Genomic DNA, 22,424 nt, shown 5'->3' on the forward strand with positions numbered 1-22,424 from the left:
AATTGGTTAAAATCAAATGGATATTTACTTTTTTCTTATAACTATGGTTAAAAAACATGTGGAACGATGGAAATCATTTTAACTGTTAAACTATAGAAGTACCATACGTCACCGCGATTGCATGTTGCATTCAAGAAAATCTGTTTTAATTTGTGGTAAACAAAACAAGCCAAAGTACTAATATCGCCTAAGCCTGTCATTGTAACTGTTAACCCGCAAATAGTCTCGAGATAGAGAGGTAATAATGTTTTGAAGACGCTAAAACTAGTCAAAGATGTTAACTAGTATGAAGTTGTGACGACCTCTTATCGTAATAATATAAAGCAATTGGTCACATTCAACGAACAGGTGGCCAATTAAAGAAAATGTAACAAATCAAAACGCTTTAAATGTTAAAAATAAAAAGTAAAAATATCAAATGCTATAGGTAGCCAATCAAAAAGCTCAATATGATAATACCTAAGAAGAACACTCAAAAGATGTAAGAGGAAGCCAATCATAAAATTTACAATGTAACAAGTAGCCACTTAAAAGCTCAAAATGTAAGAATGAACCGTTTTTATATAAGAATATATGTACGGGTTGTATTATTCGCAATACTATAAACATGTATAGCTTAAATATATCAAGCGTTTCAACATCATCGGGTAGACATTAAATTCATTATTTAAAAAGGCCCATTTATATTCAATTGTTCGTTCAAAGAGTGCAATGAAACATTAGCATAATATTAAACTTTTACAAGTATCTTTTAAGAAAAAAATAAACTTTGTTTTATTTCTGCATAACTATCGATTACAATATTATTGTTATTATTGTCCAACTATTTTTTAACACTAGTATCTGAAAGATCTTAAGAACGCCTTATTGATGTTGATAAAACCTTTTATTTGAACCAACCTCTGTGAGGGATCTTTCAAAAGACATTTACCGAAACACTTGTGCTTGTAAGCAACCAAACAACCAGACACGACATTTCCTCAATACACCTACGGCTTTCGGTGTTGCAATAAACATAATATACAGATTTGAACCAATGTGTCTCGTGCAATTCAATCCAGATTCGGCCAGGCTGCCGTTTCCGCACATTTCGTCGTGCTTGCCGTGTTGTGGGTTACTCGTGACCTCGGAGGTGAATACGGTTGGGGTCATATCTTCAAAAAAGGGTTTGAATCTTTTATGTTCTACTTTTTCGGTAAATGAATTCTTTTGTATTTGAAAATATACTCGGAAAAAAGCCTGTTTTCCTGACATAATTCCTTCAGCTAACTGTAGAAGAACACCATGTATGCAATATGAAACCCTTAAAGTTAAAGTATGTCTTAAAGATCGCGTGTTAAGCAAAATAATATGTTGTAACGATAGTACTGCTTAAACATTATAAAGCAAAGCACATGTTTAAAGTTCTGATTAATTTTATGTTTCAGATTTGTTGAAGACGGAGTCCCCGCCATATTTGTTGCAACTCTTCTGTTTGTGTTTCCTTCAAATATTCCGAAAATCTTTTGTCGGAGACCTACAGGTTTTTTTATTTAGTTTCAATAACATCTTGAAGTTCGTTGTAAAAGTTTAGATTTTAACATTTAACACTCCCTACGCCCCATAGATGAAAGAAGACCTTACTTCAGTGCTAAGAAACGAATTAAAAGCTATTTTAAAAATCTAACAATATATATAAGCTCGATATAGGCATTACATAGTGACTTTGTTAAGTAACTTTGTAATTTTATTTACCTGGATTATTCTTGATTACACATGTTATTAAAATCTACTACTAACAATTATTCTACACTTCTATAGACTTTTATTTATAAAAAATGTATAATGAATATACTGTTAATATGCAATAATTAAAAAACAAACGTTTCTTTGACGAGGCATAAACTATGATTTATGATTAATAAAAAAAATGACAGTTTAATTTTTATCTTATAGATGCATTTTATAGTGTATAATTAACGAAGACATATTACATGTAGTACTTATGTTCATGAGCAAACTATCTCTCCGTAGTATGTGTTTCAACTTGATACGATTTCTTAACGTAGACCACTCTATTAACGTAATGTATTCTCAAGCTATCAAGGCGCATATATGCAGGTAGAGGAAATACCAACATGCCTCCGTTGCACATACTACAGAGCTTTGGTCGAAGCCTTGGTCAATGTGCTGCAAATACCACCAACAGCAAAGAATTCCAAGACTTGTTTCTGGCCAGAATTGTACTCCGAGATTCCTCTCTCATTTCACAATACACGGACATTATTAGCCAGACGAAGCACGTTGTGGAAGAAAAGCAAGAGAAGAAATGAATCAAACGAAAGGAAATGAATACCATCGTCAAGTGCTTGATCAGAAATGAACAGCCACGGTACAGCTTCCTTCACCTTTCCAGACTAGTAAATGGTATCCGTACCCCAACTGCGAACCAGCCTTCCTATCTTTGCCTCCGGATTCCAAGGGGCGATCGAGAAGAAGAAGAAGGGAACCTTTAAAACATCTGATCTCTTCGATTTGGGCTGCTGAGAATGTTCGATGGGGTGTAGTCATAAATCCATGTCTCTTAAACAAAGAAATATATTTTTGATTGAATACATGTACGTTTATCAGAGCTACAAGGAAATCCCTTAAGCCCCTTATTTCCATCCGTCAGAGAAAGTTTCGTGGGCTTAAAGTTAATTGATTCTGTCTTGAAACGTACACTTTTGTTTTCTTAAATGGCATGTGTTTATCCGCAGATACAAGGGAACCCTTAAAGCCCCTTATCTCCTGGAAGGTGGCTGCAGATAAGGTCCCGTGGGGCGTGGTATTTCTGCTAGGGGGCGGGTTCGCTATGGCCAAGGCTGCCTCGGTAAAGTGTATTTCGGAGAAAACGGTTACAAATGTACTGTGAACGTTTATATTGGTAACGTTTCTTCAAGATAGTATAGAACAAACACAATGCATTATATCCTGATTAATATTGAAAACGTTACGAGCAGAATTAACGATGATAGTCCTTCTGATGATTCTATCGATTAAGCATCCATTTATATGCCTAAAATGTATTAGTTTCGACAATTTGGGTAACAAGATTTATTTGGTTTTTAAATAATTCTCCAACATGAAAATAAATTTTAAAAAGGAAAACACGTGTATCCTTGGAAAAACGTTCAAATGTTCAAATACAATAAGTGAAAATATAATTACATTTATAACGTATCAGCTTATAGAATGTCTTGAGACTGCTTTTGCACCAAGCACAGAAGCCCAATTTTAAGAATACCTAGTGACATATAACAAATCAATCATAAACGTATAATAATTCTGTGTACAGAAGACCGGCATGTCCGCCTGGGTAGGAGAGAAGCTGGCCGTGCTTGATTATCTCGACCCCTGGGTGCTGAACCTGGTGCTTTGCTACATCGTGGCCGCTCTCACGGAAGTGACCAGCAACACCGCCACGTGCACCCTAATGATGCCCATAGTCGCCAATTTGGTACGTTTTGTGTGAGACAATATATTCACAAATTCTTGTTTTACAAATATTAATTGTAATTTATCATAATTCAGTCTTCAGGTATGCGAACATGAAGATTGCTAAACCATATTGTCCACAAACAATATTTTTATAAATGTATATGCAAATACTGTCAGCTTATTATTCGATCGTCATATGTATCATGTTTGAAATATCCATTGTTAGATGTCGAGGAAAACAAACACACGCACACTCAAGTTGTTACTTTGTCTTTTCTAGGCCATCAATCTGAAACTGAGTCCAATCTATCTGATGTTCCCCACAGCCATAGCCTGTTCTTTTGCCTTCATGTTACCCGTGGCAACGCCTCCAAACGCCGTCGTTTTCTCGTACGGATACGTAAAAGTCAGCGATATGGTGAGTACATTGATTTCGACGGTCGTATAGATACTTGATCAAGCACATTAAACAGAAAAATGTTTACACCATTTATATCTTAATGTTGTTTTGGATGTTTCATTATTGGTGATGTAAATACAACAGTTTGGGTTAAATGCATTCAATACGTACAATTTGACTAGTTTGACATGACCCACTGTATTCTAAATTCACACGGTTTATTGCATATTAAAACATGATTTTAATTTGCATGAGATAGTCATAAGGTCGTTCCATTGAAATGTTTTATATATATATTTATTTTAGAAATCAATAAGACTTAAATCATGTACTTATTCCTGAACTTTGACCTATATAAATATAAAGTGTTAATTCCGTAAATTGTTCCAGTCAATAAGGAATCCCTTAATACCACTGATAAAAAATCGACTCCCTAACATAATTCGAATTGCACAAGACACAGTTAATTCTCGTTTGCTTTCTTCAGGTACGAATAGGGTTTATCCTGAATGTGGTGTGTGTCCTTGTATTGGTTGGGTTCACCGAGACGCTTGGAAATTCACTTTTCGACTTCCACGTAGTTCCGCCGGAAATTGCTGCAACGTTTAACAGCACGACATAGACCAGCATTCGTTACAAATATACAAAATTTGCTCAAACTAAGTCTAAACGTTTGACCAATGTTTTAAACAGAAAACCGTAGGGGCTGGCCACATGACAAAGTTTCCCATCTGAAACTTAACCTAACTTTTGTATTGACCGGTTGGAAATATTATCATTCGTTTGGAGCTTTTGTATGTAGTTGTTGAATGTTTTGAATTAAGACTCGGATTAAGTCAACTATATATTTTAGTTTTAATATTCAATACATAAGGCACGGACACTAAAACTTTTATGCAACATATGTATTCGTTTGGCATTATCCTAGTTAAAACTATGTTTGAATGAGCTAAATTTTGTGGTGATAGTCAATTTCGTGACCGAGATGTCGTCATCATACACAATTTAATGCAAAAAGATCTGTGAGTTTCTTGTCAAGATTGTCAGTTTAGTATATTAAACCGAAATAAAACTACAGATACTTGTTTACTTAAGGACCACACTTTTTATTATCAAGATAAGTTGGTGAAAAATGCTATCGTTTGTTTTGATACCGTATGATCGATTGAATGTCAAAATAAACATGGCCGTAGTAATACCTTATAAATACGGCGACGTGAGTGTGGAGTACAGTCCCATGCAATCAATTACAGCTGATTAGCATGTAGTCATAAACCGTAACGATATTCGTCTTACGTTGGGCAATGGGATCTTGAGCTTTAACGAGAATCATATGCGATCTTGTAAAACAATATACCAATTTTCATGTATGGCAATTACAAACGTCGAAACGAGCATATCAATTATACTTAAAGAATAATCGGTTTCAAAATGGGTTAAGGTTGAATGTTTTAAGATAAATAAGCGTTTAACTGGTAATTCATTATGCATGTTATAAACGAATTTCGCATGTTGTAATGCATTTGTTTATTTAATTTGTGTAATATATAATAATAGGCATTATGCAAACAGTTTATTCATAAATATATATTATGTTTATGCTATGTTATAAATATGGCGTACACATGTGTTGACGTATCATTATCTTCAACCTGCGTTTTATAAATTTGCAAAAATATTACATTGTTGTTCGGGGTTTAATATGTATACATTCATCACTAATATGTTCTCCATGTTCTTATTTATTTCCTATGTTTAAGCACCCGAATGTAGGCATAAAGTTATCGCATCGTCCGTCTGTCCTTCCCGCCTCATGTGCGGAGTGTAACTCATAAATTATTGAAGGTATTTAATCCATTTATGCCTAGTGGACTCTCCTATCCTTCTATATTGGATCAATTTATTTAAAAAATTAGGGATGTCTAGTATATTTATTTCTATATTTAGAATATTTCTTACAGAAATTCCTTTAAGCAAACAGCGCAGACCCTGATGAGACGCCGCATCATGCGGCGTCTCATCTGGGTCTTCGCTGTTTGTTAAGGCCTTTTTTCTAGACGCTAGGCAAACATGGGTTAAATGAAACTTCATACAATCATAGCTGTTTTAAGGGAAGTTGCAAATATACAAGGAACAAAACTTTTTGTTTCATCAGAGTTATGTCTCTTTATGTAATTGTATTGTGTGGGGCAGCACTTCCTTAGTAGTAACTGTATTTAAATAAACTGTTCACATTGATAAGGAATATTGTGATGAGTGAATGTTACAAGAACCACAACACACTATTCAGTATTGGGAGTTGTTTGCGACAGTACACAAACCTAAACACATTTTTTGAAATTTATGGAGTAATTGACCTTTGATGAATTAACGTGCGCAAATCATAATGTTATTAATGCGATGAGTTTTTCCCCTTTGCTACTTAATAGAAAGCAATTCTTACTTTTTAATTCGCGTTAACATTTTTTCTATCTTACTGTGCCATGAAATGTTTAACGTTCTGTATATCTCAAAGATTTATATGCATATTTTTTTTTTCCTCCTTTTTATTTTTTACTCTATTAAGTTTTCAATGCCAATGTTCAGTCTTTATTTGAAGCAAAGTTGGTTTAATGTTTAGGATTATTGGTTGAATAAGGTGAGGTATGTTACTTTACGTGTCACTGTAACATTGTGCACGCTTTCAGTATGTATCATGATATTTGTGTAATTGTACAAGCACAAGTAGCAAGTAACCACATTTTAACTAACTCTTTTGAACTGTTAATTCTTTTCAGCTCAGTTCAACAGTCAAAAAATGCCCATAATATCACTTTAAGACAGTCGGAAAGCATTTAACAACAACTTCAAGAGTATCTATGTGACTTTGCCGTGCGTGTGTTTCTTCAATAAGACCTGTTTTGTTTAAAAAAAAATTAAGCCATATTTGTAAATTGAATATGAATGGATTTGTAAGTAATATGCATCTCAAATATTCTTTATATTTAGTGATTTTTACATTGCCGGTGCACGTCTGCCACCTACGCACTTACACACATGCATACAGATGATTTACAAAGCCAATTTATACAAAAAAATGGAATACCGGTACACGCAATAAAAAGATGTACATCCCTTCTTCGCTCTGTATAACAAAATAACGATAAAAGGTAGTGTCTATCATTTTTAACTAGAATGTATGCTATACTTAATTAGTAAATGCTTATTTCATGCCCGTTAAGTTGCGATAGATTTTCTCTGAACTAGTTAAATTACCGTTACTGAAATGATACGTTTATCAAGCATTGTTTTGCAATTTCGGTATCATTACCGAATATAACAACATACCGATGGAACCCTTTTCAACGTACCTAAATTTTCTTAAAATGAAATACATGTTAATCATTACATGTATTGTAATGTACAATGTTGCTTACATATTTTGCTAAGTAAGAACACTTCCAAATAAGCGTGTTGCATATGCAGTACAGTAATGGCATTTAGTGTCATATTATACCAGATGTTGAATATTTATATCAATTATTCCTATGCTAATAATAGCGGTAAGAATTGATGTTCCATTGTATTTTTATATTTTTATTTTGCATTTCATTATAACATGAATAAATCGCTAAAATTGTGTATTTTTCCATGTTTCTTTGTTTGGATCCAATATTCTTACCTTAAAAAATATTATCTAACTCTAAACAAAAGTCGGATAACAAGTGATAATTAATACCTGAATCAATAAGGCGCAAAGAAAAAGGCACACACAACATACTATAAACTGTTCTTGCTGGTTTATATATATTAAACATAATAAGAATTTTTCACAAAGCGGTTGGAGAATATATAATCTATTTTATCATGCGCACATGCATGCGTAACTTAAATAATCGTAACTAATATTTAAAGATTAATTGCTAATTAGTTAAGAAAGCAAAATATTAATTTCATGTGCAGTTTAACTGTTAATTTTTATCTTGTAATAATTCGCTAATTGCTGAGAAGTTGTATCGCAATATAACATTAGAAACAAACAAAAATACGCTGTATATTGTCAAAACGAAGAAAATAACATTATTGGGATAGATCGACGTTTCCTCACCCCAAACAAAAAAAGATACGGCATCTATTTAAACAATTCATATACCCCTTTTCATGCAGATATTTATATATTAACAGTTGTTAAGGGAAGATATAAATAATAGCACATTTTTTATTTATGACTCCGTAGGGTTCGAACTCATATACACAACGAGAGCGCCGATGGCGTTGAAAGACTATTTGCAAGATACAGGGAAGTTTCTTCTGAAGTAACTGTGTAGGGAACAGTTGATTGAATGAAAATCAAAAAGGCTATCAAAAAGAAACGTGATTATTTTAAAAGAATAAGTAAATGAAACAAGAAATGATGAACTATTGCAAAACACTCCATATCAATCGGAAAATCAGAAACACATATCAAGGTGGCTTGGTATTTCGCGAGCAGGTAAATGCCCGTCTTAAATGTATTTCAGATTTGCTGGACGTCACGTCGTGTATTTATTCTCTTGTTTTAATTTGGAGAAAAATAGTTTCCTACAGATCTGTCTGTTGTTTGTTTATTGAAAAGATGAAGTAAACATTTCTCATAGCTATTGCATGCTTCTTTGAGATATTTGTACTGGGTGTGAATTAACGATATCATTACATAATTATTATTTACGAGGCCGAACGACTTAATATATTCAGAAGCTAAGGTCAAAGTTATATCTGTGTTTTCTCGTTTTGTTTGTAACTTCTCATTATACTGTTATAATCGCTTGATTTTCATTGAAGCAGAAAGGAAACATAACACCTGCAGAAAACCTTGGTCGGTGAAACTTTCTTAGACAAAATGCTCAATAAGAATTTATATTTTATTAATTTGCTTCACTATATCTATGATATTTTCTCAGTTTTTGTTTTACAAAACGTGAAAGTCACTTAAGAAGTTAGAAACCTCTAGACCTGTCTTAAACGGTTGTCGGCTCTTTCGGCACATAGCTTTTTCGGCCCCTGTTTTTTAAGGCTAATTCGGTTTATAGAATTTTCGAAGAGAAATTTTTCTCGGCCATTTTGTTGTTGATTTATGAAAACAAAACTCCAATTTCACGTCAAACATCCACAGGTAAGGTACAATTTAACTTGATGAAACAATGTACACATTTTATATGTTTTAACAGCAACTAATATATCTTTACATCTCTTAAGTACGGAATCCGGATAGAACCATCTATAATCTCGCACTTCTTTCATCAAGGTCGAAACTAGACACACGAAGCGATACTTGATCATTTTCTTGACAGTCGCGGCGACGCACGATATTTTTCTCGACAGTCGCGGCGATACTTGATCTTTTTCTTGACAGTCACGGCGACGCACGATATTTTTAACACTATATATCGCCTTTTTGGCTACCTACACAAGGGCGATATATCGTGTTAAATATATCGTGAGTCGCACTATCCGGATGGCACTATCCAGATTCCGTACTTAAGCATTCCCTCGCGATTTAAATGCGGTTACAAAATTCTTCAAATAATAGTTTGAACGTAATTATTTATTATTATCGAAACCTTCAATTCCCTTGTATACACAATACGAAACTGAAGGAAAACGAATCCACCATAGATTCACTTCCCGTCATAACAAATAAAACGGCGGACGTACCGGGTTGTTTTACATTTTGAACAACTTAAATGACATTTGACAACGTAAAAAGTAATGGAACGATAGAAACGCACATCATCTCTTTTGCTTTGAAGTTTAATGCTCATTATTTCACAAAACTGTATGGAATTAGATATGTTAACAATTCTTTAATTTGGGAAAGTATTATCACATGTCAAATTTTTACCATTTTCACGTAAATACTGACGTAACTAACGTTGTTTATATTGTTTGTTGCTCTCTTAATATTTAATTTGTCATATTCATTGGGTGGTGATGTCAGTATACTAATTGCAAATGAAATTAATGTTGGTATCAAATGTAAAAATCTAATAGCACTCATACCTGACCCAAAAATGATATCCCACCTGATGAAACAAGTTGCTACCAATTGCATCACATCTATAGGGTGTTCATGATTAATGTTGCCCAAATTCTTACGCTTATGTAAAGAGACATTTCTAAAGGTTGCGTATATTATTATTTATGTATTTTCTTACAATAATGATTCTATTGATATAAATGTATTCACTTAATGACGTGTAGGTATAAACAAAAGGCTAGAGATGTTTGAAGACTTTCCATTGAGATTGTTAGACAATACCATCTGGATAGGGACGGGATTGATACATTTAATCAGTAGTACTGTGAACGATACAGATACTGTGTAGCTTATTTAAAGGGGCCTTTTCACAGATTTTGGCATGTTTTGAAGTTTGTCATATTATGCTTTATATTGATAAATGTAAGCATTAAATTTTTAAAGCTCCAGTAAAAAAATCAAAAATAAAATGTAAAAAAGGAAAAAAAAGTGCTCCGCAGCAGGGCTCGAACCAGTGACCCCCGGAATCCTGAAGCAAAAACGCATAAGCCAACTGAGCTATCCTGCCAAGCATAGATTGGATGTGTATTTTATACATTATATAAGCAATCTTCGTAGTTTCACAAATTTAAACGCCAACAACAGAACTCTCTAAATTATTCAATCGTTTCGCGTTGCAACGCTTTATAATTTTTAGGTTTTTAAATCGTCAAAAGATGCATATAATAGCTATATTAGACCATGGCAAATGTTCTGTAATACTGTTTCCTCACAAATATCATAACTAAACCGAAAATTTGCGAATCTGAAACAACTTTTTTCAATTTTGTCAATTTACCAAACCGTGAAAAGATCCCTTTAAACAGTCTTTCCGTAATACCGTCGGTCTTCGGATTTTTCCGATGATAATTTGGAAAATCCTGAAAGGATTGTTATTATTGCAAGACCTCGTTTCGGGTAATAAAATTATGGCGAAATTTGGAATTCCATTAGCTATTTTAGGAAAAGTTTCAAGGCTAATATTAGAATGTACACATTTTTTATGAATACTCCAGTAATGTAAAATGCTTTGTTATTGGCGTCGTTTTCTGATATCGAAAGTATTCAACGATTTTTTTCGCGTCGTCAAAGCGAAAAACACTCGACGTCATCACTATATGAATACGTTCCGCCAAGGCAATCAAGACAAGGGACAAAATTGTCACAAAACCAGGTTTTCATTGTGAAAAAAAATCTGATAAAGGGAGAAAACTCAAACTTAACTTTTGAAATGAACAAACAAAATTAACCCCCTTTGTAAGTTTGTTTTTTAAAAAAATCTATTTTTAGTCGTGGCGACCTTGACATTGGAGATATTGACGTGATTCTTTCGTGCGACACACCGTTCCATGATGGTGAACAAATGTGCCAAATGATTTTAAAATCTCACAATGAATGACATAGTTATGGCCCGGACAAGCTTGTTCCGCCCGCCAGCCCGCCCGCATTCGCCAATCTAATAACCAGTTTTTTCCTTCGGAAAACCTGGTTAAAAACCATATGCGTTTTGTTTCCCGTGTTATCGGATTAATTCGTACGTAAGCAGGGCATAAACAAAGGTCATTGTGAAATAACCGCGAACTGTGAACGTAAGCACAGGAGTTACAATAAATTTACGTAACATTAATTAAAACAAACAAATACAAGTATTTAATAGAATGTTTAACTTGCTCTCAATGTAAGAAATAAAGTGAAGCTCTCAGAAGTGCATTATTTGATTAAGAAGGATTATGTTTAATTATTTGTCAGTGACATTTCATATGATAATAGGTGCTACCTAATTTACGGGCAAAAGCTTATTTGATAACCATGTAATGTAATAAAAATTTGGACAGTAGTGTGCACAAAACAATATAATTGTTTCAATACAAAAATTATGCATCCAAACAATTAAATGTTATTTTTTGCTGGATGAAGAGCTTTACATCTGCCAAGCTTTTATATCTAATATTTTATATGTGTGTCTCTAGAATTCAAAGATATTTCGGTGACTGCGGCGTAGTGGATATGGTGTCCGCTTTGCGACTCGGAGGTCTTGGTATTCATCCTGTAAGTGGAAGCGTTCTTTAGATCACCCTTTAGAAACCAAATACTGGTCCTAGCCAGTAAAGCTGAGGAAACAGATTGTTTAACAATGTCTCAATTCAACTAAAGTTGTTATTCTTGCATTAACTGATTTAACATAGGTTATCAAAATAATGTAATGTGTCAAATCTATTTGTATTGTCAGGATTATCAACGTATAATGACGTAGAACTGGGGGACAGAATACTTGTTTTGCAATTGAAATATTTTCACAGGGTTTTCTTTCGCAAACTTATGTTGCCTACTTTAAATCCTGTCGTCACAAAAATAACTAGCACTTATAAAGCAATTCATAAATCACAATCTTAGCTGCATACACTTAGATTTTAGCTGTATAATAAAGATTTGAAAGATAAAATATGTCATTTAATCCATATTTTTTTTAATACATTCTAATAACACATGGAACAAACATAGATACATCAGTAATCATATGAGTTTATTTATCTGTCAGTCATTGTCTTTCTAGGCTTAGCTGCCAACCAAGGTATTTAAAAAATGTTAATATATTCAGTATATATATATAAACTTACATGGTGATGTATGGCGCTACAAAACACTTCACATAATTTATTTGAACGTAAAAGAATAGTTACACAATACGTAATACTAAATCATTGTCATCAACTTACAAGAATTGTTATGTACTTGTGATTGAAAAGAGATAATGTATTTTGAAAAACTATTGCATTAATTAATGACTAGTATGCATTATAAACCAATCAGTGCATGTATGAAAAACAAGTATAATGCAGCATAGTATGCAGTTTGTTCAATACAATATGTCGAAAAATTGTATGACCTTTAAAATAATAGACAATGCTGCTTTTGTACCAGCATGTTATACAATTATCATGGAACATCAAGTAACAGCCAAAGTATGCATTTCACAATAAACATAAATCATATTAAAGGGACTGTCCAATGGATTATGGTTTGAACAAAACATAAAATTATTGTTTTAGATATTAAAAACGATTATCGCTTTTGATTTAAGGATATAAAAACTCAAAGCAGACAAAAGGAAGTATAACACAAACCATCACATAAGCCCAAGCGGCTGGGAATTCCATATTATATTTCAAAAACGCCGCTCGACGTTTTTGACCTAAAAATAAATGTAGCTGAAAATCAGCTGACAAGTCACGTGGTACATGGTACCGTCATTTATTTTTGGCATAGAAATTACATTATTTCTAAAGAAAGAGATTTAGCTTGTTGAGCAAATAATTAATTTTCATTGAATATTTTTGATCAACCAATAAAATATACTCCATATTTAAATCAATATTTTTATTGGAAAATCACTTTTCACAAATACGAATATGCGGTCGAAAACTGAAAGCCATCAGAATTCAAGATGGTTTAAACTGGTTCCCCGTTGAATATAACCGTTGACTATAATATAGTCTAAACTTTGCCGGTGCGTGTGACGTCACGCGTTAACTCGTCTATAGACGACAACGTTTAGACTCCGCCCACTGGTTGGCAAAAAGAGGTGGAATTTATATAAGCGCATATAGAGAAGGTTGATATAATCATCGTTTTTATTGATAATCATGAACTGTATCAAATATTTTTTTACTATTTACGTCTAAAAATTTTAGGCGGAAAGTGTCGTCCCTGATTAGCCTGTACAGACTGGGACGACACTTTAGCAAAAAAAAAGAGTTCCTTTCTTTACTCATGTAAAAACATAAATTGTATTGAATAAAATAGCAAGATGAGAAACAACTACACAATGTCTTAGAACTTAGCATCTTTGTTGGCATTAGCTGAAATTCATTTTAATAAGCCAATAATGATTCAGTAAATGATTTTCCCACATGACAAAATTGCCTTTATAGCAGGATTAATTTTTAAGATGGGATATTTAATAGGTTTGCATGGTGGAACATTATTGACCCATTACTTAGTCCTTGTTATAAACCAATTGACGCTGCAAAACTTCAGATATTCAGTTACAGAAACTCATAATACATGAATCTTACTCACAGGTCTTTGACTTGAGCATAATTCTGGGACCATCCCACAGCAAACTCGATCTTCCACTCTCTCGTATTGTGGGCATCTGTGACAAGAGCACCACTTCGGACTGGACACAGGTCTTGTTCCTTTTTCTCTTTCCTTTTTGATAAAATTCTAGCAATATCTAAATTCTTTCCTTTCGGTGACTGTAAGACTTTCAATTATTTCCTGAAATTACACAGTTAAACTCAGTACCAAATTCAAGAATCAGTATAACACAAAAGTAATCAATTAACCCTAAACATTAACTGATCTTGAGAGATTGGATATTAATAACTAGTGCATAACTGTCACTGAAATTCAATTATAAAATCCTCAGGGTAAAGATATGACCACATGAAATAAACTTATGATTATTTCAGAATTTACCCTCAATTAAGTATTGACTTGATATCAAAATTAAAAAAACAGCACTAAATGATATTAAAGCAAATTCTAGTGAGTAGGTGCAAAAAAAGCTTTATTTTTGACAATGTTACAATAAAAATCTACATTGCCACAAAAAAATTGTAGGGAAGTGAACACAACAATAACTTGCAGTTTTTTTGTGAAAAGATAAGTCTCCCTCAGAAACTGAAAGTTCTATATGAGCAAAATGGCCAGTTTTCTATTAGAGTCTCAAACAAACTAGGTGTAAGGAGCAGAATTTATGGTGAACAAATAACTATTTGGCATATAACATTATTGGAAATGACTTAAGTGATACTGAAATTATACTTAATACAGTGCTACCTTTCCAAAGTAGCCCTTACTTGAGGGCAAGAATGGGGGAGACATAATGATCAAATGATTGTTTAATTATGTATTGTTATTATTCCCATCTACATGCATGCTTATTAATCTGTTATGAGCTTTAAACTAAAATTCTTCTGTCTATATTTTCAACAAACACGAAAAACAAACCTTAGATTTTTATTTCTTGTTCTTCATGGACATAACAGCGCCCTTTCACTTTCTTACTTCCTCTTTTCCTTCCCTTTCATTTGGTTCTTAAATCATCCTAAAAAGATTTAACATGACATGTTTGAAAAAAATACATGATTAAAATTCAATTAGCATGTCCAAACATATACAAAGTTGTAAGGTATGCATTTCAGGTATGTTGTTGTTTCAAGTTTATCTTACGAGTAACTTCATATCATATGGACTGCATAGAATGTGTTTTCATGTAATACTGTAAATGAATGAACGGACAAACAAAGGAGCGAAAAAAAGAAAGATGCATTTTAAACAGCACTGACACTTATGATTATGCATGAACTGACTTTTTAGGATTTAAAACACCCATACCACTCTATTGATTATTCGACAAGAAACATTTTCAGTACTATGTATATATGTTTCTCTAAAACACAGAGAGGAAACAGTAAAATTATGATTTTATAAATAATTGTAATTTAAATTATTTAAGTTACCTCTCTCTCACTGAGTGTTTCTCCTTCAGACTCATCAGAACTTGAAGGAACAAAAGCCAGTACAGGTTCCTAAATATAAATAAACATCCAGGAGTTACATATTGCAATGCAACAAATATAAATAGCCAAGTAATAAGATATAAATAAATAACACCTCATCAGAAAAAGATGTAGAAGTTTGGACTTCCAACTTTAACAGGTAGTGAAAGTTTGTTACAAGTTTGTATTTCCAAGAAAACCTTATAAAGATATGAAGTATAATTAGTGCAAATATTCTGCTGTGATCATTTATAAAAGAATTATGTTGAAATAAACAAAATTTTAATCTAAGCACCCACTTAGTTCCAGGTGAATCACTTAAAAGATGAGGTTAAATGTTAGAATGAGAAGTATAAAATATAACTCACTAACTGCACTTAATCATCAAATAAAAGCAATCTTAAATTGTCAGATGTGCTATGGTGTTCCAGTGTCCCCTTAGTTGTTGTTGCTAATGTATCAACTTTCTGGCAGGAAGTTTTCCTTTACCCTTCTGTAGACTTGAATCCTGAGTGTAACAAATAAAACATCATGCATTTGATAAAAACCAAGTAATGCAGAAAATCTAATAAATAAGAGCAAAAAGAGTAACCCTAAAATGACAAAAACATGATGTCAATGTCATGACCTAATCACATGAGTTATAGTGCATTTCTTGATTTACTACATGTTATTTGCAACCACAGCCTACATCCACAGATTTCAGACCTAAATATTGTGAAGAAAAGCAAAAAGTCCTACAATACTAAGCCAAGGTTGCTGTTCAACTCTCAGGCCTTTACAATAATAGTTCTAACTTGTAAATCATAATGGGTTATAGTCAAACCTGCATTTATCAACCCAGAGCGGACAAGGGTGATATTATTATTTCTTCTTAGTTCGGCTGGTCACAAATAGATATACATAATTCACAATACCCCTCCGGTTGACCAGGTGGAAGAATTTATCAAATAACTGGCATATAATTAAAATGTGTACACACAACAGCATTAAAATTAACTTACTGAAAATACAACAACATTCTCTTAGATGGCTGTCTCACGCGTTTACTTCTTCTCATCTCTCCCTCTGTTTTGGCCTAAATAAAAGAACATAAACACAAATACACTTACTTATTTGTGCTTTAGGATCTGAGTACGAATTTACTGTGGAAGAATCCACTGGCTTCTATTAGCAAAATTTAAAAGTTAATGAAAAACGTACATTGCAAAATAAACTACACACAATTCAAAAGTCAAAACGAGAAAATCATAAAATCAAAATACGTTAAATTGAAATCATAAAATCAAAATACGTTAAATTGATTCTCATGTTCATGCATTCGAGTCGTTTACTAAGTAGCCTACTATCGTCTAATTTGTAAACCAGCGACATTTAGCATCGAATTGCAAGGTAAAGACCAACAATTCGCTACCATTCAACGGCAGATAAACTCATCTTGTTGAATTAAATAAAATCAGATCGGAATCTTAATAAATTATATTTTATTTAATCAATAAAACCATATTTTCTTACTGGTTCGCTCATTGTAGATTTCGAAGCCTTTGCCATTTTGTTTTGTGGTGTTTATTTCGGTTAGCTCTCAGTGGGTTCGTATACAATTACACAACCGCTAGCAATGACACTTTACTAGACTACTCACATGGTCGTCTACTGAAAACCTTGTCAGGATGGCAGACGTCGTCCTCGGCAGTTCACACTTCGAGGGAAACACTCGTCTGCTGTCGTCGTCGGCTGCACACCACCGATCCTCCTGGGAATACCTACCCCACGCATAGGCTAAACCTCCAGGGCAAGACACTAAGTCACAGGCTAATACTTACGTCACAGGCTAATACACTTATCCTCCTGGAAATACTTACATCAGGGCATCTATCCTCCTGGTAATACTCACCTCAGGGAACACGTCTGCACACGTCCGCGGACACGGTAGGAAGAGAGCATGGTCATCCCATCAGGCATCTGCGTCCATCCAATTGGCTCCACATCATGCAGCATGGTCCCGTCACATGAGCGACGCAAGCCGGGTACCACTCTGCAGGGGGGCGTGGCACTGGCACTACACTCCCCTCACTTTTCTCTTTTTGGGACGACCCCATACTCACAAAGGAATCGTCCCACCGAATGTCATAGTCAGTCCGCCACAGACGTCCCGTCGCACCCGAGGAAGTATATTGACTATCTCTCGGACCCCAGTGCCCCTTTCGTAAGCAAGGAGGGCTCCTTTGCCATGCAACGTACTCTAAAGCCACTGCGCCCAAGCCGTCCCATGCACCCCAAGGAAGTATATTGACTATCTCTCGGACCCCAATGCCCCTTTCGTAAGCAAGGAGGGCGCCTTTGCCATGCGATGTACGCCTAGACGCAGCGACTTAGCGGAACTATGACAGTGCCCAGACTCCCCAAAGTCGGGACAACCTAATTGTTTCAAAACTACAGGCACGCCACAACGTGCGCAGAATGGGGGCCTCAACCCTAAATAGACCACAACTAATTTAACCCATTGGCCGGTTTTCGTACGACCACCAAGAATATTTCAATATGCATGCATACAGATTATTGTGATTTTGTTATAGACATATTAACATCTATATAGATTATTATTATTATGTATCGGACAAGAATATCTATAGTACTTATGCAAACAGTGTTATTTTGATTTATAGTGTACTGCAGTGGGCGACTCGTGCATAGACGAAATCAGGAATATTACACAAACAAGAAAGAAGGGACTCTGGGATAAATGGGCTCGCCCAGCCAGTTCATCTACAAAGTGGAGCCATTAACAGCCTTCGGCTGCAAACAGCTACAGCATTGAAATTGGCCATTATAGAGGCCTGGATAGACAGCAAAACACGCTACAAAAAAGAAACACTGACATAATGTACTGGAGACTGGAGTGTGCAGGGTTACGCCCTGTTATGTCAATCGCCATAGCGGTGGCTGTAAATAACAACATAAATTATTATTAATATTTAAATAATAATAACACCACAGGGAGTGGTATGCAACAGTTTCCCACGGCAATGACATGCTCACAAGTCCGGATTTTCAGAGAACTACCAATAATAGTGGGCTGAAAAGAGCTCACCGTTAGACTACACTAGATGCAACATATAACTGCCTGAATCTCTCGCCCTGACGCCAACTATTCGCCAGTATTTAGCGAGGCTACGCGTACCTATTAACGACCTTAAGCGTGTTACACTTGGGTGAAAACACACCCTCGGTCCAGGCACGAAAAAAGAAATAATATAAATGTTAATATATAAATAATGTATTTTTTTAATATCTTATAACAAAATTATAATGATCTTTATTTATTCTCTATTTATTTCCGGGTGGCAATACTAACTTCAGCATATCCACTCCCAATCAGGGAAACATGAATAAATAGATATACTAAACAATCAGACAAGAACAAATGATAAAAGTACACGAATGATGTACACAAAGAGGGGAATCCGAGGTATGAGTGTCAGGTCTACATCCACCGCCTTACAGTGGCCAACGTGCACCTACATCCTACCAGCCAAACTTTACATTACAAAAAATATCTGAATTATTAAAAAAAAGAGAAGGTATATTAAACAAGAAAAATGAAAAGAACCTACCAGTGAGTTCTACTCACAGGAGACCGTACAAAAATAAAAAGAACCAAAAGAATAATGGACTGGTGGGCGAGGCCAATAAAGGGCTAATGGAATCTACACTTCACTGACACTAAATGGAGCAAAACACAACTAGAATAAAACAAGACAAACAGAGAAAAACAGAGGTACCCACCCCCACCCTTTAAATAGATAATTACTTCAGGCCCCCACGCTCGCTTACACACTTACCGCTCCCAACGGCGAGAACTTGAGGGTCGCCACCCTTCAGAGCCACGCCTGAAAGGTCCCCGAGATCCATCCTCCGAGATCTTCTGGCGTACACACGCGGCGACTCCGTAACCGCACGCACCGCTCTGGCGGTTTACCGAGGAGTCGCCGTGACTAAACTGGTTCCTCTGGGTGTTACCAGAGGGAAACCGGCGACTGGACAACTCCTGTGGGACTATGCCGACAGATCTTTTGGGCAACCCTGTAAGGACTATGCCGACAGGGTTCCCGTAGCTAGACGATTCTTCTGACGTGCTCCGAAAACTGGACAACTCCTGCGGGACTATGCCGGCAGGTCTCTTGGGCAACTCTGTAAGGACTATGCCAACAGAATTCCCGTAGCTAGACGATTCTTCTGACGTGTTCCGAAAACTGGACAACTCCTGCGGGACTATGCCGGCAGGTCTCTTGGGCAACTCTGTAAGGACTATGCCAACAGAATTCCCGTAGCTAGACGATTCTTCTGACGTGTTCCGAAAACTGGACAACTCCTGCGGGACTATGCCGGCAGGCTCTTGGGCAACTCTGTAAGGACTATGCCGACAGAGTTCCCGTAGCTAGACGATTCTTCTGACGTGTTCCGAAAACTGGACAACTCCTGCGGGACTATGCCGGCAGGTCTCTTGGGCAACTCTGTAAGGACTATGCCGACAGAGTTCCCGTAGCTAGACGATTCTTCTGACGTGCTCCGAAAACTGGACAACTCCTGCGGGACTATGCCGGCAGGTCTCTTGGGCAACTCTGTAAGGACTATGCCGACAGAGTTCCCGTAGCTAGACGATTCTTCTGACGTACTCTGAAAACTGGACAACTCCTGCGGGACTATGCCGGCAGGTCTCTTGGGCAACTCTGTAAGGACTATGCCGACAGAGTTCCCGTAGCTAGACGATTCTTCTGACGTGCTCCGAAAACTGGACAACTCCTGCGGGACTATGCCAGCAGGTCTCTTGGGCAACTCTGTAAGGACTATGCCGACAGAGTTCCCGTAGCTAGACGATTCTTCTGACGTACTCTGAAAACTGGACAACTCCTGCGGGACTATGCCGGCAGGTCTCTTGGGCAACTCTGTAAGGACTATGCCGACAGAGTTCCCGTAGCTAGACGACTCTTCTAGGGCTGCGTCACCCACACTGGACACCTCCTGCGGGACTATGCCGGCAGGTCTCTTGAGCAACTCTGTAAGGACTATGCCGACAGAGTTCCCGTAGCTAGACGACTCTTCTAAGGCTGCGATCGGGACGATCTCGCTATTGTCCATACTGAAAGGAAATGGGAACGCGAATACTCCGCAACACCGATCGCGAAGCCAAGCATAACAAAAAAATAAATAAATTAAACAAATCTGGAAGATCCCTGCTGGACTGGATACGGCATGCAACTGTTTTCTCCCTCCGCTGTAGCTTCACCGTCACCGACGCCGCCAGTATCACCGTTGCCCCTTACAGTGCTCATGTTGGTGCACACCCCAATGTGACGGACAACTTCGCAAACTGTTGGTAGCTGCAACGGAACAGCATCATCGATGCCTTCAGTGAACTCGTCTTCTCTGCCGCCGACGCCGCCAGTCTTACCGTTGCCTCCTTCAGTGCTCTCGTCGGTGCACACCCCAATGTGACGGACAACTTCTTGAACGGTCGGCAGCTTGATGTTACTAGTTGAGACTCGGTAACCGCACGCACTGTTCCAGCAGACTTCCGATGTTACGCCATAACCGGAAGCCCTTTTCCGACGGTCTGCCGCGGTGACACCACAACTGGACGCTTTCTCCCGGCTGTCTTCCGCGGTGACGCCAGCCGGATCTGCATGTCCGGCGGTCGGGTGGCCCTTACTCCGGACTGGACCGCCACCCGCTGCACGCGAAACGTACCGACATAACTAGAACCCCCATTGTCCCGCTCAGTGTTCTCATCGGTGACCATCTGTGGATCCCGGACGACTTCTGAAGCTGTCGGCAACGCAAACGGAACTGCGTCATGCACGTGGTCGGTATGCTGTAGGCTTCCCCCCTCGAGGCTCAAAACCTGCCCATCAAAAATAATAGTGGCCTCTGCCATGTTGATTATGGCCCTGCCCGGATTCATCAAAATGTCGAAACCGAGTAGCATATCGACATCTGTCGGGGCTACATACAAATGCTGCTGATACCAGTAGTTACCAATCTTTAACTTAACTGGGCCTACGACAAAACCCTGCATGGAGGCATCTCTTCCTGTCATCAACAGCTTGACATCACGCTGCTTGGGAGGTGGCTGCTTCATGGCCTTATAGACCCGATCTGAAATGAGGCTGACCTCCGCTGCCGAATCAATCACTGCATCAACCATTACGTCACCAACCTGAACCTTCAAACAAAACTGCGCATCTGAACCCAACTGGTTGACGCGACCTACTTCCGGTCTACTTTGCTGCTCAGCCGCCTCGGTAACTGACATCGGTATCGACTCATTGTTGACAACGGACCCGGCGCCCACACGACAATCACACCGGAAATGTTCCAAATCACCAAACAAGCACGATATGTCCCGCCTCGCCATCCCGGGACACTCGCCCCAATTTGAACCATACCTGCCTCGCTTCGATCCCTCGGGGCGGACATTTGAATTTTGGTACCCACTACGGTACCCGTTGTTTCGCCAGTTACCGGCGCTCCCTTGGTAAGCATTTGGGCCAGATCCCCTTTCGTAGGCATGTTGGTCCCGATGCCCACGTGGACCGCCGCCACCCGTACCCTCGTGACACCTAACGTGGCGTTGCTTGTTGAACCCCCGGTTCTGGGTGCCGTCTTCATTGGAACCTTCGGCTGCATACTCGCCATACAATCCCTCGTCTTCATCGGAACGGAACACCTGAAGCGGTTGTCTGACGCGAGAATTATCGTCCTGGCTCCCACAAGAGTCCGATAATTGCCCCACAGAACCCAGCAGCCGATCGACCACCTGGGTCAATTTGTCGACCGCCGACCCAATTACCGTATCTGGAGAGGGTGCTCTTCTCACCTCATGAACACACCTCGACACTCGCTCACTCTCTTGGCTATCCCTCGGAGCCGCGGCGCAAGCCAACTGAACATGGCTATATATCTT

At 37.2% G+C, this 22,424-nt stretch overlaps 1 long non-coding RNA gene across 1 annotated transcript; it reads right to left on the minus strand.

Annotated features, from left to right (window-relative positions):
- Positions 1 to 13,975: 13,975 nt before the first annotated feature.
- On the minus strand, positions 13,976 to 15,490 carry LOC127867992 (uncharacterized). The gene is made up of 3 exons (XR_008043845.1): positions 15,422 to 15,490; positions 14,910 to 15,006; positions 13,976 to 14,174 (listed from the first exon to the last, which is right to left on the minus strand). It is a non-coding gene; the product is annotated as an uncharacterized LOC127867992 (long non-coding RNA).
- Between the last annotated feature and the right edge of the window lie 6,934 nt (positions 15,491 to 22,424).

This window comes from Dreissena polymorpha, chromosome 1 (genome assembly GCF_020536995.1).
Source record: "Dreissena polymorpha isolate Duluth1 chromosome 1, UMN_Dpol_1.0, whole genome shotgun sequence".
NCBI lineage: Eukaryota > Metazoa > Mollusca > Bivalvia > Myida > Dreissenidae > Dreissena > Dreissena polymorpha.